Source organism: Microtus oregoni, unplaced genomic scaffold (assembly GCF_018167655.1).
Source record: "Microtus oregoni isolate MIOR12 unplaced genomic scaffold, Mior012 000022F_ref0000154, whole genome shotgun sequence".
NCBI lineage: Eukaryota > Metazoa > Chordata > Mammalia > Rodentia > Cricetidae > Microtus > Microtus oregoni.
In genome coordinates, this window is record NW_024543081.1 from 9,058,157 (window position 1) to 9,084,231 (window position 26,075).

The window sequence follows — 26,075 nt, forward strand, 5'->3', positions numbered from 1 at the left end:
ACTGAGGCAGGCAGGTCAGAGAAGGGAACACCCCGTCTTAGTTCATCGCAGGCTTTGCCAGCCAATTGTCAGAAGGACCCTGGGACACTGGCCCAGCCCTAAATTTTTTCATAAGGATATGTAGGATCAAATCCTTTAAGATTTGATCACTCCCTTCTAGAACATTCCCAATCAGGGACAGCGCTACCCATAATGGGCTAGTTTGAGTGGTTGGAAATCTCAGCTGGGATCCTGGCGTCTGGGAAAGGGCCGGGCTCTAAAAATAAACCTAGTCTCAGCCTGAGAGCGGCCGGCGTAACTGGAGTCTGAACACAGTGCCTGACACTTACACAGATTACAGTGGCCCCTGCCTGGCTGTGAAGCCCTGCTCTGGGGTAGTGGCCCCTGGGGTGAGCTAGTGGCTATGACCTCTAGGAATATCTTCCCTGGGCTCTGAACACCCCCACAGTCACCTGCTCATAAATGACCCAGCATAAGATGTGCAGGCCTTGGGAGAGTGACTGGGGGCTGCTTTGAGGAAAGATGTGGCCTGGCCCTGGAACGCCTGAGTAGCTCAGAGAGTCCGCCTTCCCCTTCTGCTGGACAGCGACCAGCTTCTCAGTAAGGTAAGAAGTGAGGGATTGCTCCCTCGGGAAGGGGCTGCCTGCCGCCCTGGGATAAAAGGGGCTCAAAAGGGAGGCTGGAGTAGCAGCTAGCTAGCTTTGTATAGTTTCAATGTTGGCTCTGCTTTAACAGGGAAGACAAATATAAAATTCCGGCTCCTGGTAGGGGACCTGCTTAATATCCTGTCTTTCATGACTCCTGGCTACCACCCAGGCATCACAGTCTTGTCCCCTTCTGCGGATGTGTGGCTGGTGTGGCGGTACATCTTCAGAAGAGATGCTGTACTGGGGGGACAAGTGGCCTGGGCCTTCGTGAGCACAGCGACTCCTTTCTCTGAAGGGCGAGTAGGTCAAGTCTGTCTGAGGATCTGTTTTGCTGGGGGACAGCTACTGATCCCCAAAGTGACAGAGGCCATTCTGGGCCTGAGTCTCCTGTTTTCTGACTCTGTAGTAGTTTTCGGCAGGGTCTGCTCTGGGTGCTTAGCTAGGTCCAAGGGGGGCTGATGGGAAAGCACATGACCCATCATGCATTGGGAGCTCAGAAGGGCTGTCAGCGTGGGCTTTCTGCCTCCCTGACTTTCTGTGCCTTGTCCCTGGGCACACAGCATCTTCCCCCAATGGTGAGGCTATTAGTGCTGATGGGCTCTGTGGGTACAGGTACCGTAGGCAGGCCTGAGGGGCCTGGAATGGGACTCAGTGGGACTCAGGGAAGAATGAGCTGTGATGGTTTTCCTTGTTGGGGAAGAGCTGGAAATTGCCCCAGCCGCCTCCAGTCAGGCTGGTGAGACAGGAGTGGTGGTGAGGGGCCTTCAGAAGTGTTTGGCTTCAAGAAGGGGCATGGGCCTGGGAGGGAGGTGTTCCATAGAGAAATGGCAGGCAGCCCACACTGGTGCTGGGGCTGGGACTGAGGGCAGGACTAGTAGGCATATGGCTCCTGCTAGAAGTACCCAAGACTCCCATGGCCCATGCACACCTCCCTTGCTGCCCTCTCCCTGTCATATAAGGGCTGGCTCCTGCTATCTGGCTGGTCCTGGACAATCTGCTTAGGGGCCCTGGCCTCTGACTCTATCCCAGTCCACCTATCCTGACTCCCAGCTCCCACACAATGCCCAGTCTTGGTATGTGACCTGTGTGACTATCATCTTAGCTAAAATTCCAGCACGGACTTGCTCCTGGAGCCAGCACACCTAGGCTCTGTGAGCTTGACAATGCCCTTGGTCCCTCAGGGACACTGTCTTCTCAGCAGTAAAAACGGAGTGAGGCCTTCTTCTTCTCAATGAGCCAGAAGATTAGCAGCTCAGGGAGAGGAAGCAGGAAGGGGAGTAGAGCGTGTGGGGTCACACCCAGGGAGGAGCTTGCCTTGTGTACTTCCTTCAGGGAGAAGCTTTGTGTGCTACCCTTGGGGACATGCCTGGGAAGGAGCATACTTTGTACATGTCACAGTCTTCTATTCTTTTAGACTTTTTTTTGTTTTTATTCGAGACAGGGTTTCTCTGTAGTTTTGGAGTCTGACCTGGAACTTGCTCTTGTAGACCAGGCTGGCCTCCAACTCACAATGATCCGCCTGCCTCTGCCTCCCGAGTGCTGGGATTAAAGGCGTGTGCCACCAAGCCTGGCTTGGACTTTTTATTTCAGTCATGGTCTGACTCTGTAAGCCGGGATGCATTAGAACTTGTGACGTAGCTCAGGCTGGCATTGACCTCGTGGTAATCCTCTTGTCTCAGCTGCTGCAGTGATGGCTTCTGTCTTCTGATTAAAGTCTGTGCCTCCAGGGCCAATGCTTCTCAGCACGTCATAGGCTGCAGCAGAACCTGGCAACCACACACATTCACATACCCACGTCACACAGACATGCAAACTCACACACAGGCTAGGTGGCCTGCAGTAATTCTGCCCCAGGCTTTGTCTCCTTGACATCAACTTTCACAGCAAACTCACCTGGTCAGGCAGATGGCCTGGAGGCAACCCCCCACCCCTCCTCCCGCTGTTTTTGCCCTCAGGGTCCACCCAGTTGGTCCCTGCACATCTCCTTTCTATGGGAGAATATTCACGTTGAGGCTCAGTCCAGAAGGCACTGCCAGTTTATTAACCAGGGGGTCTCTATCCTGGGAACAGTGCTTTATGTTGGCCACTTAGTTTCCTACCTAATGAAGGTTTGGAGTCACATCCCTTCCCCTTGTGCCTCTGGGTCTAGCCTGTCCCCTAAGGCTGCTCTTATACCTGCATGGGACTGGATGGAGTTCTGTGTCCAATTTTCCTTGGAGATTGAGGAGTTGGAGATGGCATGGAGTCAGAACAGCCCAGGCCACAGTCAGGCAGGCTTTGTAAAGGATGCCTGGAAACCAAAGCAAGGTCCTAGAGTCTCAGTGACAGCCTGCTTCTCCCTGATGGAAAGAAACTGGTCCTGAGGCATAATCTGATTCCACTTGCACTCCAGTGTGAGCACGCCAGACCCAAATGCTGCCGTGTGGGTTGCCTTTGATGAGATCTTGGGGTGGGGGCATGACTGCCCACTAGAGGGTGAATTGTGCCCATAATTGTGTCCTGGCTCACTACTGCACCGTTCATTTGCATTAACTGCCCAGGGAAGAAGGAACCTTCCTTTGGTCCACATACATCTCCACTACATCGGTCAGCTCTTGAGGCAATAGTGCTGTGTAATGAACAGCCCCTGTGGCTCACAGAAGCACACCTGACTTCTTCTCACTCCTCACTGTGGTATGGATGCCTTAGGCAGGGATGTTGCCTTTCAGGCATTCGGGGGCCTACGCCTCTCTTGGCAATGGCGAAGAGACCAAAGCAAACTCCATTAGCCCACTGAAGGCCTGCTCACAGCACTCACTCATAGGGCTACACCACAGGTCACTGAGTTCCTTTGCTCTCCTGGACACCCTGCAAGGTCAAAGGGTAGAGAGAGTAGAGGACAGACAGAGAGGACCCCATCCTCCACACCACCTTCACCTTCTTCTGCTCTCTAATTCATCTACCCCCTCTGTCTTTGCCATGACTCCTTGAAGGCAGGTCTGCCCATGCCACTTTGCCCACGGTGGCAGGGCAGGGGGACAGAGCAGAGATATCCTAAGCTGTGGTTGCAGAGGTCAACAAATGTGGTGGTTAATATCAATAACTTATCAGGATCTAGAGTCACCTAGGAACAAGCTGCAGACATGCCTATGAGGGGGTTCTAGATTAGGTTAACTAAAGAAGGAGGACCCCTGTAAATAGCGGGCAGTGATCTAGGGTCCTGGACTCTTGAACCCCAGCGTACATCTCCCTCTGCTTCTGACTGTGGATGCAATGTAGCCAGCCCGCTTCATCCACTGCCGCTATGCCTTCCCTGCCATGATGGACTGTACCCTGGAGCTGACACCTAAATAATCCTCCCCTTCCTTACGATGACAAAGAGCAAAGTCACGTTCAAAGACGCCACCAGACAGATACATTCCTCCTAGTGCACAGTGTCCAAGAGGAGCAATGGAGACCAGCAAGCACCTGAGGGTGCTGGACAGGACAGGAGACTCTTTCCAGGGAGGTGTCCCCACAATGGCAAGATGCCTGGGTCTCAGCAGGCAGAAGGGAGGACTAGCATGAGCAGGAAGGCTGTCTGTAATCTGGTGGTTTTGCTGCTTCATGCTGAGTAAGCTCATCTCTCTCCAGTATGGACTCTGAAGAGTCCATCCCTGGGACCCCATCAGAGTCTGTGCCACTGGCTGGACCTGCTCCCTCAGAACTGCTGTGAGCCATCTGGCTCCAGTCCTGGATGCAGTGCCAGGACCCTGAGATGCTGATTCTAGAACTGGAATTGCCCCTTCTTCAATTGCTCATGCCAGTGCAGCCTCAGAGGCAGCGACTGAGCTCTGGAGAGTCAGCCAGCCCAATGAGTAAAGAGAGACCCGTAGTTCTAAAGGTCACTCACCAGCTCTGTTCCACATTCATCGGCAACATAAAGAATCCACGGCTCCGTATCCTTAACCAATGAAGGTGTTTAAATGCCAGTCGGTGCAGATGGCTAAGACTTATTCTTCCTGGCTAAATACTCTCTGGTCCCCCGAAACCTCAAGTTCTAGGCAGAGAGTTGACACTGGACATGAATCTAAGACCAAGGCATTTCTGTGAGGTACCTCCTTCTCACACAAGCCTTCTGGGGAGACCCAAAAGGTAGGAGCCCAGGGTCCTTGTGTCCGGTGAGGGTATATTCTTGGCATGTTTACAGCACCCCAGAGCCTCTGTTTATCCTTATGTGGAATGGGCTGATGTTCTCTGCTTGGGTCCATTCTCCAGGAGGGCAGAGAGAGTTCGGAGGAGTGAAGAAGTAAGCCACAGGGAGAGTGGGGACAAGGGTGAGTGAGGGGGAATATGGAGGGTGTCCCTTGGGGGCCCAGAGAGAGAAGGGACAGGAGCTTGGTGGCTTCACATCTGTAGTTACCGTGTGTTCAGAAAGTGTGGGACTCTGGAGTCAGGTCTGGGCATAGCCCTAGACTGCTCCTTGTCACCATGAGAGCTGTGGTCACTACCTCTCAGGGCTCTCGTGGCAGCAACACCTATATCGCCGCTCAAAGTGCACATGCAGAACAGGAGTTGTGGGTCAATTGGGAGTGTGCTTACCTGGCATTCGTGAAGCCCTGGTTGTGATCCCAGCACTCTGAAGGTAGAGGCAGGGGGATCAGGAGCTCAAGGCAATCCTCCTACAAAGTGAGTCTAAGACTAGCCTGGGTTACGTGAGATCTTGGCACTCAGGAACCCTCCTCCTAGTCCTAGGCAGCAATGTCCCTTTTCATAGCAGCTCCTAGGGGGCAGGTCAGTCTCGGGATCTTGGATAAACATGGCTTCACTTTGGGTACAGTGGTCTGTAGTGTGATGAGGCTCAGCTTCCCTTTGATGGGTTTTCAAATACCATCTCTTCTAAGAGAATAGTCTGCTTGTGGGATGGTGTGGGGCCAGCTTCTCCATGTAGCAACCACCCACTGAACTCTTGGTTAGAGGCAGTATGGCGACTCCTCACTGAGTCTGTGTCTTCCAGGAAGCCCATTTGACTCTGGAGCAGCAGACAGTCGGAGGGGACAAAGGGCCCAGGGCCTTCCTGGGTCTCTTTCCTCCCTTCCCAGCTTTCCCTGGGCTCTGCTTTAGACACACACCCTGAGCTATGCCAGGGGGGACAGGAAGGCTGACAAGCTCCCAGACTTGTGTGGGCAGATGGGTCAACTGGGGTCCTATTGAGGTACCTCTGAGTTCCTGGAGACAGGAGCAGATGGCCCCCTGTGTGGGTAACCTTTATTCTCTTCTCTCCTCTACCTGCCTTCTTCTCTGCTGACCCCTCTCCCTCTTCTCCCTCTCTCATCTCAAGTGGTTTCTTCAGAGATTCAAGTGCAGGGCATGTTTTCCCTTCTTGATTTGAAATATGGCTGAGTGGGGCATTTTTTTCTTCTCCTGTCTCACAAATGTGCAATAAAAACCACTTGCCTGAGCTAATTGAGTTGTCCTCAGCCCTCCCCGAGAGGCCTCTGGCCCTCCGTCATTTATGCCTATCCTCCCCGGCAAGAGGTGTTTAATGCTGGGAACCTGCCCTGCCGTGTCTGAAGGTCCCGCCTCGGTTTCTCCTTGTCATCAGGTGATGGCAGTGCTGGTGATGATGGTGAGGGTCACACAATGCTTATCCTTGTCACCTTTTTCAGAGGCCCATAGCTGGGCATCTGTAGCGTGGACCTCCCCCTCCTCTGTCCTGTGGAGCCCTGCCCTGGTACACTAGGGCAGAATGACCGTTAGGGTCTCAGATGCAGGTGACTCTGTCAGGTCTGGGGGTCTTACTGGTCACCTTCTTCTCCTAGCTTCTTCCTTCCAGAATATAGCACCTGCCCTTTCCCCTTCAGAAGAAGGGGACCAAGGATGAAAGGACCTCACTGGCCACTCAGTTCATGGCAGTAACTAAAGGGATCCAGCATGTATTGTGCTGACCCAGAAAGAGCAGCCCATACCCAGACACTACAAAGCCAGTCTTTCGTCTCCCTCGGCTGTTCCTTGGTCCTTCCATTGGCCCTGCTATTCCTGTTCCAAGGACACCGTCTTTCTGGTAAATAATTAGACCCCCATTCAATTGTTGCCTGAGGGCAGGAGCAGTGACTGATGGGGACTGTGGCATGGAACTTGATGAGCAGGTAGCCTGGGCCATGAACCCCGGCAGCACGGGGTTCACAGCACAGGAACTCTGATCACCCACTTTCCCCATACAGTTGTGTCGCCCCTTCAATCCCAGCACAGTCCTGAGGCCTCCTGGTCCCTAGATCTCTGAGACACAGAATTTGAAGAGAAACTGTGGGTAATAGGACTGAACCAAGGGAAAGGGCAGAGCTGGGTCCATTCTGGAGCCTTCCTCTCTGTGTGGCTGAGTCTCCTCAGTTAGTAAAGTAAAGAGAAAGGTAGAAAATTATTGAGGAGGGCTGAGGTGGTATTCAAATGATATGCAAACGAACCTGAATAGGCAAGGGGGTCTGAGACAGCTGCTAGAAGTGGGTAGTATGTATGTATGCATGCATGCATGTATGTATGTGCGCATGTATGTATGTATGTGTCTGTCTATCTGTCTAGTTACAGAGTCTGGCCAGAGCATGAGAGATTCTGGAAGATCTACAAATCTGCAGGCTGGGTAGAGAGGAACCTGGTCCCTCTGGTCCTTTGAGAACATCAACCCAAGGGTAGAATCTGCTGTGGCCCCTCCTGGTCCTATGCTGTTTCCGTGGCTGGGGCCCAGCACAGAGTCTGGATAGACGGCTGGCAATTATTTGGGATTAGGTAATATAGAGAAGATTCAGAAATTGCCCTGCCTGGTGGCTGTCAATCTCTACTGTGCCCTAACTGTCACTCTAGAGTCAAGACCCAATCCCTGCTAGCTAACTTACCTCAGAGTCCAGCTCCCTGAGCCTCAGCTGGTAGCCCCAAGTCAGAAGTCCTTTCACTAATTCTGTGCCGGAGCCCCATGCCATCATCCTGCGGTGAGCTCCAGCACTGTGCGGTCCTGTCACCAAGCCCGCTCTGAGCTTCCTCACAGAGTGACTCCCAGCTTTCTGATCTCCTCAAGATCAGTCACTCGGAAGGAAGAGCTGTAACTAGCAAGCTCCACTCGCCTGCCAATTAGCCCTGTAGATCTTTCGAGAGAATGCCGCCCACGATGAAAGCCTGGAAGGCAATTAGGGTCACTGCGCCTCCTGGTTCTCACCTCTGTTCCCCACAAGGGCCACTTCACCAAGGATTTTGAGCACTGCTTTGGCTGTTGATGTTCTGGGGCCGAGGTCAGGGTTTCAAGGGTGGACCAAGGGAACCAGGGCCAAGGGGACCCAAAGTGGCTGGCTTCATCTTGCTGTCAAGTCTGGGCTCTCACAGCAGGGTGCTGAGAGAAGTTTGGGGCTGAGATGGGAATGGGCCCATCTCCCACTCGGTGTCTTAGGATCTTGGTGAGTGACTCCAGACCTTGCCAACCTGTGATCAGAGCCATAGAAGCTGAGAGTGGTATCAAACATCTATAATTCCAGCACAGAGGGGACACAGAACAGGGGCTGCAGAATGTCTGGCCTGTGGGTCTACTGGGATGGTTGACATGGTCTAAGAGGCCAACACAGTCAGCAGTGACAGCCCTTAGTAAGCAGCTGCTAAATGACAGGCAACTCCGGCTCATCATGGACCCAGGCAGGTCCATCCCTCTTCTCCGGAAGCAGGAGAAGCTCTGATTGCCAGGCTGCTGTCCAGATCTCATGCGATGACACGGCCAGATGTTTGGCTGTCTATAGTGCTGCGCTGACAGCAAAGGAAGTGTCTAGAACCCATATGTGTTAATAAGCATGTGGTGTTGGTCCCAGGAGCTCTGTGGTCTCTCAAGGGAGGTACAGCTCAGGAGGCAGGAGGATAAGCTTTGAATGAAGACTGTCTTGGCCGTATGACTGTGTGATCGCTCTATGACCTGAAAGTACCAGGTCTATAAGAAGGTTTACAGTGCAAAATCTCCCCTTTCGCCTACCCAACACAGCACAAAGCTGGGGGCAGTTCCTCCCTGGCCTTTTTTTCACTCTGGTACATCCCACACTCTGTAGCCTGTGTTTCTGGTCCATCAGCTGCCCTCATGCCCACCCCATAGCCTCTCCCACCCTTCTGGGCCTTTCTTGCTTCTGCAGCTCCTTCTGACTTCTGCCTCCTGCCCTGCTCTGTCCCAGAGACTCAAGGCCCCAGCTTTGAATATGCTTCCTTCAGAACCCCAGCATCTCCAGCCCAGGGATCCAGGGACACTTAGTCTGAGATCTGGGCTACTGAACAGGAAGCAGGACTGGCTGTTGTCACTTACCTCTGTGCTCTGGGGGTCTCCAGAGACCCAAGGCGTCTGATGCTGTTTTGGTGTATTTACAAGTGAACTGCCTTCTATTCCCAATGAAGTCCTGGACTTGGTTGGTGCCACTGCCACCCTTGTGGGGATGGGCTTATACTTCTGCCTTTGTCACCTGCCTGCAGGCGGAGACTGTAAGAGGTGACCTATTTCCTGATGGAAGCAACAAGGGCTGCCCATGAAAAGCCAGCAACCTAGTTCCGGTCCTAGTTCTGCTGTTGACATGTCCTCTGACCTTGGGTGAGCTAATGTCCCTCTCAGAGCCTCCACTTGGTTAAACACAATGAACACAATTGTACAGGCCCATTTCAGGGAGTCAGAGAACAGCCCGTGTCCCATGCTTGGTGTGGGCATAATGCAGAGAGCATCTGCCTATAGTGACCATCAGACACAGCCATGAGGTACACATAGTGCTAGGCTTGTCACCAAGCATCCATGGAAGCCGTCCAATCCCGGGTCAGAGCATTCTCCTGCCTCACCTCCTTACCTGCTCCACGTGACAGGGCAGTCTCCCACATCCATCCTCACAGCTTCTCTGCGTACCACACCTCCCACCTCCCCAAGATTCACCAATCAACGCTTCCACATCCTTTAGGCTCCAGGCTTCCTGGATGGGTTTCCTCTTTCCAGCTGCTTCAGGGTCACAGCGGTGTCTCAAGGTCACACTACTAACCACGTCACCTCCTCCCTCAGAGGGTTGGTCTTGGTAACTTGACTCTTACAGAAGGGAGTCCAGGCTACACCTTACTAGCTTCTCAACTCCCCTCTCTTTTAATTTAAAAAGTTACACCTGAACACGGCCATGAAAATTATATGTGTAAATCTCACGGATAGTGTAAAATAGAGTGTGCCAGCCTCCCCCAACTGCTCCCATCCTCCACCCAGGCTCTCTCCCTCAGCCTAAGGCTCTTGTCAGTTTGAGCTTTGAATCCTGTCTGTTCTCTTCATACCTTTAACAATGCACGTCCACACATCTTACCAGCTCGGCATCACACCTGGGTCCCCTGCTCTGTAGTGTGACTCTCTCCATGCCCTGATCCCCCCTCATCTCCTGTTCCTCCCACTCATGGCGTTTTCTTCCCTTACCAACTCTAATTGTGTCCATGATCTCAAATCTAGGCCATTTAGGACTGCCTGACTCCAAAGGTCACCTCCTAATTCTGCCATCCTCCTCTTCCTGTGGCCTCCATCAGCCAGATGGTGCTTGTGACGTCAAGGGCCGTTCCCTGCTTCAAACTTTCCAGCACCCTCAAACAACACCTCTGGTCAAGGCTGGACTCCAAATCCCCAGGGTCCTGTGCCCAGCAGACCTGAGCCTGGGACATCCGCTAAACTCATTCCGCCCTGACACCCCTCCCGTCTCGATGCCTCTGCTTGTCCTGTGTCTGCCCCACCAAGCAGCACCACCCCTGCCTCAGTTTCCTTCAGTTTCATGGGCTTCTACCAACTGCCCTAGTTGCTGTGATAAACACCATGACCGAAAGCAGTCGGCAGGGGAAAGGGTTTGTTTCCACTTATGGGTTACAGTCCATCAAACAGGGAAGCCAGGGCAGGAATTCAATGCAGGAATCTGGAAGCAGGAGCTGAAACAGAGACCATGGAGGAGTGCTGCTTACTGGCTGCTCTGAGGCCCATGGACCAGGACTGGGCACCAGGAGGGACTCAAAGCGTCACTTCACATTAACATAAAAACCCCACATTGTGTGGGGAGATTGGCATGAAATTTGTGTCGTTGCATGGAGATAACACAGGCCCCAGCCAGCACCTAGGACTCGTGTGTGGTCCCCTTAAGTGGATATCACAGAGGACGCCCGCTACTTCCTCTTGTCTTCCTTTCTATGCCCTCTTCTCTCTTGTGGGAATTATCCCTATCTGATCTGCTTCCTGAGAACAATCTGGAAGGAAGATGAGATGTGACCCGGTATTCCCAGATTTTGACTATACAACTGAGAGCTATCATGCTGTGTGACCTTTGGAAAGCTACAAAACCTCTCTGAACTACACAGCTCTTGCACCTATTATATCCTCTCTGCCAGGAGTGACAGTGTGGGCTCAAGGGGTGACAAATGAGACCAGAGTCCAAGAAGGGAAGGCGGCTCATCTGTGGCCGAGTTGGTAGTTGGCAAGAGTCCATCACCATTGCTATCCTGCTAGTCTCTGCCACTGGCCGTGGGCCCTGAGCTCAGCCCGTCAGCATTCAGAGGTAATCATCTTGTATGATTAATGTCCCTCCAGTCCTGAGGAGAGACCACGGGCTGTGGTCATTGTAATCAGACGTGTGACAGCCGACGGCGCTAATAAAAATCATTAGTTCCCGGCAGCCAATCCTGAGAAGGGATGGGCGGACAGGCTGTTTGAATTCTGTCACTCTGTGTTCTGCTTTTAATCAAGAACATTTTTAGACAACTTGTCAGGGAGATGCTGTAGGCAGCCCAGGAAAGAGCTAGGCCTGCCGGAATCTCCTGCTCTGATGGAGCCCCGGGCTCAGCCCCTCCTGTCCCACCTCCCCAGCAGGGCTCTGCCAACAGTGCTGGCAGAATGCTTGGGGTGAGAGTAGAGCTAGTTTCTCAAGACATAAACCTGCCCGGGCCCCTCTCCCTAGAGCCCTTCCCTTATCCTCCAGCTATCCACACCAAAACCTCAACTCCTTTGAAGGCCTGGGATCTGCTGCTGTACCCAGCCGCCTCTCCCTGACTCCTGCAGTCGCTCCACCATCCTCCAGTGACTCTCCCTTGGCCCACGCTGTTCCTAACACCTGGGACACCCCCCTTTCTCCCCTGTTTAGCTCCTACATGTTTTCCACACTGCCTCAGTTTCCACAGGAAGCCCCTGCTAGTCCCCCCAGCACTGCACCTCCCTCACCACATCTTCATGTCCCATCCATCACTTGTGTCTCCCCCACATCCTACCCTACCCATTGGAGCGTATGTCAGTCTCCCCATCCTCATCACTGTCCTGAGCACCCCTCATGAGAGGCCCCTTCCTGGCAACTCCTGCAACCCAGAGTCTGGCCTACCGTGGGTGCTTATTGCGTGTGCATTGACAAACAGGGCAGAGGAGACACATGGGCACCAGTGTACCCCTGCCCTCCAGGAATGCCGGGTGACAACAGACACAGACCTCAGGAGATGCCGTGTGAGGTTAAAGCGAGTGGGAAAAGAAGTGGGGATCGGCTGATGTGCCTTGGTCGTGCGTAGTTCTAGGTTAGGCCCACCTCCCTGGGTCTTCCCTGCTCAGGCAGCTCTGTCTCCAGAGACAACCCAGGGAAGCATACTGTGGCCATCAGGGGAGTCTTGCTGTAGACCCACCGCTGTTGGGCAGTACTCAAGCAGGAGACGAGGGCTTTATGGTCCCTGCCTACCTTTTGGTTGCTACCCCTGTGAAACCACCTGCCATAAGGACTTGGGTGAGCCTGTCATCTTTCCACTATCTGGGACTCTGGTCTCCTTCATTTCCTTGACTCTTTGCCCTGAGGATTTTTGTACTCAGGGTCTGCCAGCAGCCAGTGAGGACCCCCCCCCCCCCCCCCCCCCGCCAGCTCCCAGGCAGTGCCTTCCTGAAGGAATTTTAAGGTGGATTGCTGTCCTTTTGTTGTGTCCCAAACAGCTACAAACTCAGGGGTTTAAACATCCCTTTCTGCCGGAGGATGGTTAAGGGACAGAATGCTTGCCTAACACATGTGAGGCCCCAGGTTCTACACTTGGGCCACTCACTCCAACAAACAAACAAACAAACAAACAAACAAACCAGCCCCAGAACTACCTCTTTTCCCAGCTGGCTGTGGAGGAGGAGCCTGGTTCCCCCCTCCCCCCTCCCCGCTGGCCGAAATGAAGGCATAAGCAGCTGCATTCCTCTGTGGAGCTTCTGGAAACTCAGGGGTTCTGGAGAAATCTGCTCTTTAAGGTGGAGGACTGGGTCCACTGTGCTCCTTGCTGGATGAAGGCAGAGAATTTTTCTCGGCTTCCAGAAGGAACCTGTGGTCCCCAGCTCACTACCTTCTCCCCGTCCCTGCCATAGTGTCTGGGCCCAAGGTGGAGGTCACATCTGCCCATCTTTCCACGTCACCCTCCTTCCTGGTTCCTGATCCAGGGATTTTTGACCAACTCAGCCTTGGGCAGGCTGCTCGGGTTTTCCGCCAAGTGGCTCCTCCTTCAATCTAGTTGGAAAGTCCCTTTGTCATAGAGGGGTCAGTCACAGGTCCCCCCAGGCCATGTTATGACGACATGCAGTTAGAGGACAGGGTCCCTGCTGGCCAGGGCTTTATACCCTAGTGAGGAAGAGAGAAAGCCCATGGCTGCCCGTGGTGGGTGATCCACACTCACAGCTTCTGGGGATTCAGGTACATATACCATTGACAACACTTTACAGTGAGCATGAGCAGTGAAGACCACAATGTCACTGCCCAGGAAGCGGACCCTAAAGGTCTGGGAGCTGGCCAGACGTCCTTGCCTGTACCGTGAAAAGCCTCTGACATCACTCACTGTGGAGATTAGCACTTTACAGTGTATAAGACAGATCTGCTCACACCTGCCTCTAGTTAGACCTTATCTGCAGGGTCACAGTCATCTAGCTGTTGGCAGCAGGAGTGGGGGGCACAGGAGCTCAGCCTGAGGACTTTCTTACTCCTCTCTCCCCACCCCACACCCCCAACAGGACCCAGCCACTGGGGTCCCTAGCTCTTCCTCAAGCTTGTTTGGCTGTTTCTGGGTCCTAGAAGGCACCCCCACCCCCCTGTTCCCTTCAAGGCAGACTGTTCTCATCCTTCTACCTGCTGGCATACCTGAGAGAGGTCAGGCCCGGAATCTCAGGAGAACCTGGGGGTTTGCGTTATTGGCCCCACAGACGGGCAGCCTGGAGCCAGGGGAAATCAGTGATTGTAAACACTGGAAAGGAGGGCAATTAGGGAGGCGCTCTCTGCTCCCCCCATTAATTCCAAGCAAGTGCACTTCATCTCTCTCTAGGGCCCGCAGGCTCCTCTCTGCACTCAGCCTAGCACCATGAGCCTTGGCCAAGGAGGACTCAGCTCTGAGGGTGGAGGGAGCTGGAGGTAGGGTCTGTCTGAGTCAGGAAGGAGACAGTTGCACTGAATGAGGTCACATTGTGCTCCTAGTGTATGACCCTAAACACCTCCAGGCTAAGCCAGTCTCAGGGACACGGGATTGTGTAGATGGGCTATGGGACATCGCTTGGGTTCAGTCTTCTGTGTTCATTGCCGCTCTCAAAGTGGAGTGTCCACGTGACTGTGTCTGGGGCCAACAGCAAAAGTGGGGTGGGGGGTGGGGGTGGGGGTTGACTGAAGGTAACCGGAGCTGGTAGCTTCCTGCAGCAGGTAGATTTGGATTCGGTAAGCCTGGATGGAAAGCCAGGGCAGGAGGAGTGGGCAGAAGGGCTAGCCTGGGTAAAAGGAGGAGGAATAGGAGTTGCACAGAATCTAGGTAGGGAAGGGAGGGCACTGAGGCCTGTGAACCCACAGCAGAGAGACAAAGCTAAGGAGGGCTTGGTCAGACCCTAGGCTGTGTCAGAGGCTTCTGGGATCTCTGAGACACATTCAGTACTGGGGCCTCAACCTGGGCCTTGCCTCAGCAAGGCTGACCATGCAAAACTCAAGCACTTCCACCCCTCTTATGTGCTCCGCACTGGGGTGGGAAAGCTGGACTGTCCTAGGTAACCAGGGAGGGCTCCCTGGAGGCAAAGATTGACCAAGCCTGCACAGCAGCCAGGCCCGGAACGGGGAACAGGGAACAGTCTTTGTAAAGACACAAAGCTAACCCATGGTTAGGCAGAGAGGCAAAGGAGGTAGCTGTCACCTGTGCCCACCACTGCACCTTCACCTCACCTGTTTCCTTAGCAACTCCTCCCCCACCCCGCAATTCCTCTGATCCCATCACAGTACAGATGGCGGCAGAGGGAGTGCGGAGGTTCAGAGAGGTTAGATGACCACTGGTGGGTGGCAGGGAGGGCATCTAGCAGAGGAAACCTGGGTGTAAAAGCTGGATGTCAGGCAGGGGAAAGATAGCATCAGGTCTGAACTGTCCCAGGCTGTTCCAGTGGGAGGCGAGGGGAGGAGAGCTGGCTGGCTGAATTCCTGTGCAGAGGACAGCTCCAAAATGTTCACCCCCTCCTTTGTGAGTGTGACCGTCGTGGGGGTCCGCTCCTAAGGGCCTGGCTCCCTTTGCTGCCCCACAGCACAGCCCACACCTGATCCAGGTGGATGGAGGACGAGGGCCTCCTGAGAGCTGGCCAAGACTGCAGCTCATGAAAGCCCTGGCAATGAGGCGATGATGTCCTGAGCTTTGCTTTAAAACCTTTAATGGATTTTTTCCACTCCATAAAGCCGCCCTGCGGTCTAGCAACGCTAATTGAGATCTGGGATCAAGATGAATGCTCTGAGGGCCAGCCAAGCTGAGTGTCGGTCCCCAGGCCCAGCCGCTTCTCCCACCCCCGCCCACTTCCCAGTGCTTTAACGTCTGGAGGAGTCAGGCAGCAGGTTGAATTGCTATCTACCTAGATCGACAAGCACAGGATGGTGGACCCAGCTGGTGTCCCCGACCACCAGCGACCTGCCTCAGCTTTGCAAATGAGGGTGTACTCTGCACTTACAGCAACCCGATAGACTGGGAGCCATCCCATGTGTCATACCATCCCATGTGGATATGGAAGATCAGAGGCACCTCCAGCCCAGGAGCCCCCCCTCCCACACACCCAGCTTGTGCATGCGCACCCTGCATAATGGGGTGCTCACTGCCAGTCTTCACTATCCTGGTGCCGCTGGTTGTCTGTGGGTGATGGCGAAGGCGTTACACCTGACCAGGCCTCTTTCCGTCTCTGCCTGTACCTCATTCTCACACACCTGGTTCCAGAGGCCGTAAGGGTGTGGGCTACACATTCCTCATGGCTCCCATCACACTGTGGGCTCATTCTTCTCCTGAGACCTCATCGTGTGCACAGAGGGTGTGGATAAGGGGAACACGGAGACACCAGGTAGGATGATTCTTCTTTGCAGTCGCAAGCCTGCCTCACCCTGGCAACCCTGTCTACCCCTTTGCGCCCTCCATTGCACAAACCCTACGGTAACAGCACCAACAAGAGCAGAGGATACACCTTACCGTCTGCAGGCACTGGTGTTGTGCTGGGCAATTCATGGCTCCTCTTCCCTCTTCTTGGGGAGCAGGTGCTCAGGTGATCTTTATTGGGGGCCTCCCTGCCATGGCTGAACTCAGTTGCACAGCAAGGGGTCCATTCTTGCCTTGCTCACCTGCTCCAAGGCATCTCCTTCTCCTTCTTCCTCTTCCTCTCTGCCTCTTCCAGCTCACCTCCCTCCCAGACCTAGAAGGCACAGATAGAAGCCACCCGAGCTAAGTGTCACCCAGCAGCGGAGGCTGCTGGAGCCCATGACCTGCTGACAGGAGTCAACAGTGAAGACAGCTCAGACACACTGTTCCCACCTCTCCAAAGGGTCTTGACTCTGAGAAAGGACGCAGGCCCATCAGTGTGGCTGTTCCCTGATCGCCCCGGGGTTCTTCTCTGGCCTGGGCCCAATCTATTGCATTTGATCTGTGATAATCCCAGTCTTAAGTGACTTGGGGTGAGTGATTTGTAACTCTCTGAGCTTCACTCTCTCAGTTTACTTACCTATGAAATGGGCTGTCAAGAGATCCCACAGACCATTCGTGCATGAGTTTATGATGTGTTCTCTCTGTGGCATCAAGAAAACAGGAGCTGTCCTTGTCACCCTCCCAGTAGTACCTGCCCTTACTGGCTGCTCTCTCTGCACCCCTGCTGCCTGTTTTGCCTGGCCCTCCACGCTTAAAGCAATGCATGCTGGACTCACTGAGAAGTCTCAGGTCCGGCGCTATGATACCCAACTTTGTGCTGTTTTGAACATAACAGGACACTTTGTTTCTCTGCAAGCTTTATTGGGGGAATTTATCAATTTCTAAATGCACACCGCAAAGCCTGCTGGGTTTGGGAGAGCGTGGCACGCACAGGTCACCACAGGTGGGATGAGGATCTTCACAGGGCCCAATCTCATTGTGGATGTCTCTCTCTGCTGCTCTTAAGCCTTGTTTCCTTTCCTTGGTAATTTTCTGATGCTTCTGGACAATGACACACCACCTTCTTTAGATGCATCCTTGGGTGTTCTGTGTTTCTGATGCTATTGTAAGAGATTTAAATTTTAAAATTTTGTCTACTAGTGAGGGGGAAGGAGAGAGGGAGCAACTCTCCCTGGGGATTTACCAGATCAGAAGGGGATTCATAGTGAAAATGTGTCCTCTATCTCTTTGAGACGCTAGGTTTATACCATCAAGTGTCCCTCCCCAGCTCAGCAGGGCCCCTAGCCTCCTCCTTGAGCACCCTACACAGCTCTGGCCATTCCAAGCATCCGTTGTGTGTGTCCTTGTCTATCTCTTTGCCAGCTGCTGGGAGCTTGGCTTAATCACCCTTCTTCATGCTCCAAATAGTCAATCAGCCCCAATCACCACCAGCGATTAACTGGTTAAAGATGTGAGGATTTGATGAACGGTGAGCTGTGCTGAGACACGAGGCTCCTGAAACATTGCCCTGTAGCCTACCCAGGCTTGAGTGGCATAGTGAAGTTAGATGGTCCCCAGGCCCCGTACCATCTGTCCCCTAGGCAGCTGGCTTGCCTGGACCCAGCTCTAACTGGGCCACTGAGTCCCAAGCCTATTGCTCTGCTACTCCCTTGGCTTTGATCTGTCCCCAGCCTTCAAGTATTCTGGGCCAAGCCTCCTCCCACACATAAGTTGGAGGGACTATGTGGAGCCTGTGTTAACAGCACTCTGAGAAATCGGGAAGGCAGCTGTCACTACTTGTGTCAGGGAACGTGGGCTGGGGTCACCTGTGGAGTGGGCTCCAGCACAGAGGGTGTTGAAGGACACAGAGTGCACAGGGCTGGAGAGAAGAAGCAATGCAAAGTTGCCCACTGAAGACTCCTTCACTAGGGCCCACTCAGAGGTATCATATGAAGACTTTCTGAGGACCTGTGATGGGTTTGGGTTCTGAGGAGGAACTGGAAGAAGGGATATATAGGGCAATGTGGACTGAGGCATAAGGGCTCGATTCAGGATAGTTGATTCTTCTAAAGTTCCAGAAGATTCTTGGCTCACAGCTAAGCTGCTAATCACTTCCTATAACTTCTAGGCCATGATTGTGGACTCTTTCTACCTCTCAGATCTTGGAAGCTGCCATCACATCCCCACTACATATCCATCACAGCTTCATCACATCTTCATCCTCATCCCATCTCATCTTCATCCTCATCCCATCTCATCACATCTCCATTCCCATCCCATTCCATCCCATTCCCATGCCATTCACATCCCCATCACATCACGTTGCATCACATTTCCTCCCATGCCACCCCCATCCCATCCCATCCCACCCTATCCCATCCCATCTCATCACATCCTCATCCCCTCCCATGCCCATCCTCATTCCCATTCCCATCCCTTCCCCGTCCCATTCCACCCTCATCCCATGCCTATCACATCCCATCCCCATCCCTTCCCCATCCCATTCCACCCTCATCCCATGCCTATCACATCCCATCCCCGTCCCTTCCCCATCCCATTCCACCCTCATCCCACACCTATCATATCCCTGTCCCATACCCCATCCTATCCCCAACACTGGTCATGTTCAGAGCCTTTGTTCCTGGAGGGCTGGGAAGGAGGAGGCAGGCTTCAGGCAACAGGGGAAGGGAAGAGCCATCAGCAGAAACTGGGTCCATCCAGCAACACCCTGGGTGGGTTCCCCCAGTCTCTCTCCTCTGATGGTAACAAAGGTACACTTTCTGGGGGCCCCATGGTACCCAAAATAGGTCATATTCAGGCTTCTGTATCTATCATGAGTGAACAGAACCCACTGAAAGGTAGCATCAGGGGTTGCTTACAGACAAAGCCAATTTTTTTTTTTTTAGATTAAGAAAGTTGTATCTGTATCTCTTGCTCGCTTGCTCTTTTATTTATTTATTTATATTTGAGATAGGGTTTTGCTGTAGCTTTGGAGCCTGTCCTGGAACTAGCTCTTGTAGATCAGGCTGGCCTCGAACTCACAGAGATCCGCCTGCCTCTGCCTCTCAAATGCTGGGATTAAAGACATGCACCATCACCATCCGACTTCAATCTCTTTTTAAAGAGTTTATTTGCAGGTGGATCTCTGTGTATTTAAGGCCAGTCTGGTCAGTCAGAGCTAGTATCCAAGACAGGCTCAAAAGCTACAGAGAAACTCTTGTCTCGAAACAGCCTCCCCCCAAAAAAGTGCCTGTGTGCACTTCTATATATCATGTGTATGCTTGTTGCCCATAGAGATTGTAAGTGGGTAACAGATCCCTTAGAACTGGAGTTACAAATAGTTGTGAACCACCATGTGGGTGGTGGGAATCGAACCCTGGGCTTCTGTAAGAGCAGCAAGTGCTCTTAACTGCTGATGTATCTCTCCAGCCCCATCACACTTAGAAGGTGTCCCCGACCAGGAAAGGGGCAGGAACCACTTGGTGGCTCCTGGTAGCCTAGGACCTAGGCAAGTCTAGTTATTGGGCCCCTGGATGTTCTGCAAGCCCTACCCACTGATGGCCTCATCTCCCCAGGAGCTCTCAGGGGGTCTCTTTCTGTGCCTCTGATTGGCTAAGCTGATCACATGATCACCATCTCCTAATGAGACATTTCTAGTAAAAGAGAAAAGGCTTATGATAGTGGGCTCCCCATGACAGGAGGGGGCTCAGGTGCCTCATGGCCTCAAATCATCTGGCAGACAACTGGAGTCACCCAGGCAGAGATGTCTTGTCACAGTAACCCAGGCATCCCTATGGGTTGGAGCCTATAGCCATTGTCTAGAGCTGCGGGAACAGGTGACCTCATACCTGAGGCTGGAAATGACAGACTTTCATCTTCTCTTGGTGTTGGACTTGGAAACCAAGATCAAAGTGTCAGCAGAACCGGCCCCCTCCAAAGGCCCCAGGGAGAATCTTCTAGATGTCCTGTCCCTTCTAGGCCCTAGTGGCTGCCGTGCCTCTGTGTTGCTCCAGTCTTTGTCCTGCCATTGACTTTATATCTCTTCCATGGGCCCAGGGCTCCCCAAATCCAGCATTTTGATGAACCACACATGCCAAGAGCCTGTTTCCAAGTTCTTAGGTGGCTTTAACTGCCAACGTAACACAACCTAGAATCACTTGAGAAGGGAGCTGTAGGTGATTGTCCAGACCAGACTGGCCCGTGTGTGTCTGTGGGGCATTGTCTCAACTGCTAAATGACATAGGAGGGCACAGCCCACTGTAGGTGGCAGCATTCCCTAGACAGGCGACTCTGAACTCTGTAAGAAAGCTAGCTGAGCACAGCTGTGATTCCTGACACCTGTCTTCAGCTCTGAGTCTCTTGGCTGGAGGTAGCGCTGTGTGGAGCGCAAGCGGGACTGCCTTGCACCCCAGTTTTGGCTTCCTTCAATGATGACCTGCGGCTTGGAAGTGAAAGCCACACCAACAGTTTCCTCCCCTAAGAAGTTTCCGTCACAGTGTTTGTCACCATGGCAGAAAGGAAGTGAGAGGTGAGAGCACCATGCACGCTCACACTGAGCTCCCAGGTGGCGTTGGGACACCCTTCACCTCATACGAGAGCCTTGTGGGTGTTCACCAGGGAGCCAAAGGAAGTGTGCTGTCGCACATAACTGCCAAAGGAACCATCACACCTTCCACACAGGGTCTTGCCCTGGGCCACCAGCTCCAGCCAATTCCTCCAGAACCAGAGCCAGGTCACTTTCCCCAAGGCCACCTTGTGGGATCCTGTATTTAGAACTGTTCTTGCCAGGGGCAGCTGTAGTCAGTTCCCACCTTCAACCAGGAAACTGGTTCCCGATGCTCAAGCATCAACACTTCATTAACGATGCCAATGGCATCTGGTTTGAATGCTGCTGGAGAAAGGCCACAAGGGCTAAGTGAGAGCCAAAGGGCCTGGTGACATCCTCCGCAAGAAACTGCCAAGCACTCCTAAATCTCAGGAAATACCAAACATCTCAATGGGATTCACAAAGTTTCTCAGCCTTGTTTGGGCCACCCTACGTCTTCCTCTCCTGCTTCAGGGCCTTTGCACAGGCTTCTCCCAGCCTGGCCTTTCCACCAAGCTGCTAATCCCTGAGCAGCCCCCTCAACTCTGAGGCTCTTTGCTTGGGCTGGTGCAGGTCATTGAAAGCTGCCCTACAGATGCTGCTCTTCCCTTTGTAGCTGCTTCTGTGACCATGTGCCTCAGGTAAGAGTTAGTGCATGTGTCGGTATCTGTATGTGAATATGCATGTGTGTACATGTGCCCATGTGTGTACGTGTGTGTAAATGGAGGTGGAGCTTTTTTTTTTGTAATGGCTTCCTGGTTCCAAATAATCACACAAAAGATTATGTTAATTGTGAAATGTTTGGCCTATAGCTCAGGCTTATTTTAACTGGCTCTTGCAACTTAAATTAACCCATGTCTATAAATCTACATTTTGCCACATGGCTTTGTGGCTTTACCTGTCCTCTAGCACATCTTGTTCCTCTGGTGGCTGGCTCACATCTCTTTTGACTCTGCCCTTCTTTCTCCCTGTATTTCCGTTTGGCCTTCACACATCTCCTTATTCTGGCTGACTATAGGACTATTCAGCTTGATTATTAACCAATGAGAGGAATACATATTCACAGTGTACAGAAGGATTATCCCATAGCACATGTGTCTCTGTGTGTATGTGCACGTGCATGCTAATATGTTTATACATGTGTGCCAGTGTGTAAGCATATGTAGCACAAATATACAGGTGTGTGTGTGCATGTAAGTATGAATGAGTATGTATGTATGTGAGAGCATATGTGAGCATATATGTGCATGTGTGAGCCTGAGTGTGTGCATGCGTACATGTGTGTGTGTGGTGTGTGTGTGTTGAATAGCCACCCCTTCCTCTGTACAAAGAACCTACGAATAGATCAGAGCTGAAGCCCAGATTTGGCTTCTTCAAACTGTCATTTATGCTGCGAAAAGATGTACTTGTTTCAAAATGCTTTTGAAGACCAGAGTCTCTTTTCAGTGTCCCTGGCTTAGATGGAAAGGCCTGTCATAAAGGCACAGCTCAGGAAGTGTGGGACACTCAGATGATGGGGAAGAAAGAGTCACTCTGCTGAGACGGCTCTGCCGACCCCAGCTGACCGTGGTTAAGGTGGGCTTTTGGTCTCCTGGGACATGGGCTGGCTCTTCTGTGGCCACAGTCTTTGCTCTGCAGTGCCCCAGCCCTAGTCTCAGTTGATTTCCTGGAAATCCAGGGACCTGCCTGACTAACATAGCCCTGCTGTGGACCAGGCTGTGGTAATGGGTGACTGCCTTGGGCAGGGGGACACATTTCCAGCTCACAGAGAGTCACCAGCTCCACCTCTGCTGTATCTTCTCATGCTGGGGAACCCACTCTTCGGAGGACTCTGACCCATAACCTAGTCACCTCCTCTCATCAGCCTAGGGATGTGAGGACCTCCACACGTGAACATGGGTACCCCAGACACTGACTCTGGAGAGCTAGAGCCATCAGGCCAGATGTCTGTCTGTCCTCTTCTGTCCCCAGGGACCATCTTTCCCTGGAGCCCTCATATGGGATCAGGGAGACAGCAAGAACTGACTGGGGTTTTCTTCTCTTCCCTCCTTTTTTCTTCTGTGACCTTCTCTTCTGGTCCCTGGTGGCCAATGCACCCCTTCTCCTCAGCTTTCCAGGATCTACTGGCTTTCCCCAAATCCACACTGACTAAAGACTGGACTGAGTCCCCTTGTCTAGTGGCTTCTAGAACAGCATAGCTCCTGGCCACCATGGCATGTAGCTCTTGAGTAGCTTGTTGTCCCCACCCTCCTACATGGTTTCAAAAACTTACTTCAGATGTGGACAAACACAGCCAGGCCCTTCCTCTAGCCTCACCATGGTTCAGCTGGACAAGCAGCCAAACCGGGCCCCATCACAGCCCATGGCCCCTGCTGAATGTTTCAGGTAGCCACTGGTTGTGGCTTCTGCCTGAGTTATATCAGTCAGAGACCCTGGAAGGGCCAGTCATACAGGGTTGCTCATCTCTGTGTGAACTGCCGACTCAAAATGCCTCCCCTCCCAAGCTCACCTGGTCATACCTTCCCATGGTACTGAGAGATAACCACGTTACTACACAAAGTCTCAAGGAAAAGAAACCTTCCTGGACAGGACTTGGCGCCAGTGATTAAGGGGTTCATAGACAACTGAGGGCTTCAGCTAGTGTGTGAGCAAGCCAAAATTCCTTGAGAATGGGAACCAGACCCAGCTTGGCTTGTGGAGCATGGGCGAGGGGTGGGTGTGCTGAGAGTGTCCCAGCCTTGGCTCTGGCTTCTTATGTGGATCTTAGAGGGTCTTCTTTCCACACACAAAGCTCTTGTCTTCCCAGGGCTAAGTGAGTCCCCAGTAGCAGAGGATGGGATTCAGGTAGTTCTATCATACGGGCTCCACCTTTTGTGTATCAGGAGGAGGAGGGGTGTTAATGACGGACAAAAGGCGGGCCTGAGGTCTTGATCTTTTCATCAGTGAAATCGGAGGTTCTACATCAGGGCTGTGGCCTCTTTCTGCACTCTTTCCCATCTCTGGGTCAGCTTAGAGCCAGCTGGTTCCAACCCCAACTCCAGCCTCATCAGACTGAGCCAGGGCGAAATTCCCGGAATGCCCTGGGAAGGCTCTGGACACTGTCCAGGTCATACCATCCGCTGATGAAACCTTTCTCATTCAAAGGGAGCCCTTTCTTCACCTGCCAGCACCCCAGATCCAGTGGGAGAGGCTCTCTCCTTCTGGAGTGCTAGAAGTCATCAGGGTCAGGGCTGTCCTGGGCAGAGGGACAGGGTATGGTCACCACGGCCTCAAGCTTTGAAGTAAGCCTGTCTGGCCTTCAAAGCCACTAGGACTTGCTGGTAAGCAGATGGTCCCATTGGAGGTTCCTTGAGCCGATTCTGGAACTGCGTAGGGACCAAAGGAGCCGAGGGACACCATACCTGGAAGTCTCAGCCTGCTTTTGTCCCGGCTACCAAGTCATAGGTGGGCTTGCAGGGCCACCAGCCTCTGCTTCAAAGTCTGCCACTCTCACAATGGAAATCTGTTTCCATTTACACCAGTTCCTGTCAGATGTCCTCACAGTACCCTGAGGGTGCTCTGGTGGGGACAGAGAAACCTATTTATTTGTTTGTTTGTTTGTTTGTTTATTCATTCATTCATTCATTCATTTATTGCACAGACCTTGTAGCTATTCAGCTCCAGAGCCACATGCTCATGTAGTCACTCAGCAACCAGGTGCTGAGAGTCAAGGACCAATGGGCTCACACATACACTGAAGTTCTGACACTTTTTTTTTTTTTTTTTGCATTTTCAACACAGGGTTTCTCTGTGTAGCCCTGGCTGTCCTAGATCTCACTCTATAGACCAGGCTGTCCTCAAATTTCCAGAGACCCACCTGTCTCTGCTTCCCCACTGCAAGGATTAAAGTGTGCCATCGCTGCACGACTTCTAGTTGTGTTTTGAGTGATTACCTTGTGCGGGTCGCTTGCACCTCTGGACTACATCTGCAAATCTGCAAAATGGGCCTGGCCACAGTGGACACTGGATATGAGTTAGCATAGATTAGGGTAGTGCCCAGTGTTTGCTGCTCAGTGTTTTTCTGCCATGGAACTTTTGGGGAAGGCAGTTGCAGGGACATGGGGGAAGTGGAAAGTCACTGTTCCTGCCTTTGTGATGCCCAGGAAACTAGCAGACAAAGCTTTGGCCTGTCCAGAAGACGATGTGAGCCTGGATGACAGCGGTCTCATGGAGACATTGCTGTCTTTTCTGGTGGTGTTTGGAAAAGAAAGCCCCCCAAATCCCAACACCCTCTCCTGGCCAGGAAGCCACGATGAGACTCACCCTGTTTCTCCTGTGCCTGCATTAAATCTGTTTCCTGAGGTCAGTGAATTAATCCCAGCACTGAGACTAACTGCTACCAGCTCTGGGGTGTCGCTCTTCAGCCTGGAGAGCTAAGCCAGGATGAAAATACCCGCTGTCCTCAATTGATAAGAAAACACATATAATAAAAGGTGAATTGGGAGCCAGCAACCCCTTGGGAGGCCACGCAGTAAGTACCTTAGGTCCCCAGCCCTTCCTCCTCAAACACAATTTGTAGATCAGTCAGGTTTGAGCTGGTGCAAACTGTATCAGTGCACCCCATTTCCTCAGTGGTTTTGTGAGCAGGATAACGTCACTGTGAACAACTGTATGCCTTGAACTGCTTCTCGTTTTGCATGGCTGGGAATGGGCTCTGGAGCCTCACACACAGTGGACAGGCTTCTGCTGCTCTGTGGCATCCCATCCTGGAATCTCAAGTGTAAGGGGAGCTGGCTGATGTCAGGGAGACCCCATGGTGACCACCAGAGGCTCTGACTCTCCTCTCCTCACCATCGTGGTACCCAATCCCCTCCCCACTGTGGTACCAAGCCCCCTCCCCACTGTGGTCCCCAATCCCCTCCCCACTGTGGTCCCCAATCCCCTCCCTACTGTGGTACCCAATCCCCTCCCCACTGTGGTACCCAATCTCCTCCCCACTGTGGTACCCAATCTCCTCCCCACTGTGGTGCCCAATCCCCTCCCCATTGTGGTACCCGGCCCCCTCCCCTCCGTGGTACCCAATCCCCTCACTATTGTGGTACTCAATTATCTGCCGCCTCCCGAGTTTACGTGCTTGAGTTAAGTGACAGATATATTTCACTACCTTATTCTGCAGGCCCCAAGTTCAAGATCAAGGCATGGCCAGGAGCCCCTCTCTGTTGTAGAAACCCCCTTGTCTTTGTCCTCATCAGGTTGTCTGTGTTGGTCAGTGTTCTGACCCCGTCCTGTAAGGACTCCCCTCCCCCATCCCCATCTACGCTAACCACCTCTTTCTGACTCGGTCACTTCTTTAAAACTCTGTCCCCATGGGCTGGAGAGATGGCTCAGCGGTTAAGAGCATTGCCTGCTCTTCCAAAGGTCCTGAGTTCAATTCCCAGCAACCACATGGTGGCTCACAACCATCTGTAATGAGGTCTGGTGCCCTCTTCTGGCCTGCAGGCATACAAGCA

The 26,075-nt window shown here is 52.8% G+C and overlaps 1 protein-coding gene across 1 annotated transcript in view; it reads left to right on the forward strand.

Annotated features, from left to right (window-relative positions):
• Window positions 1–514: 514 nt before the first annotated feature.
• The window catches only part of Shisal1 (shisa like 1), a 110,295-nt gene continuing 84,734 nt past the window's right edge, over window positions 515–26,075 (forward strand). The window contains exon 1 of the mRNA XM_041672386.1: window positions 515–605. The gene's annotated coding sequence lies outside the window, so the exon portion shown is untranslated. The remainder of the gene's footprint in view (window positions 606–26,075) is intronic.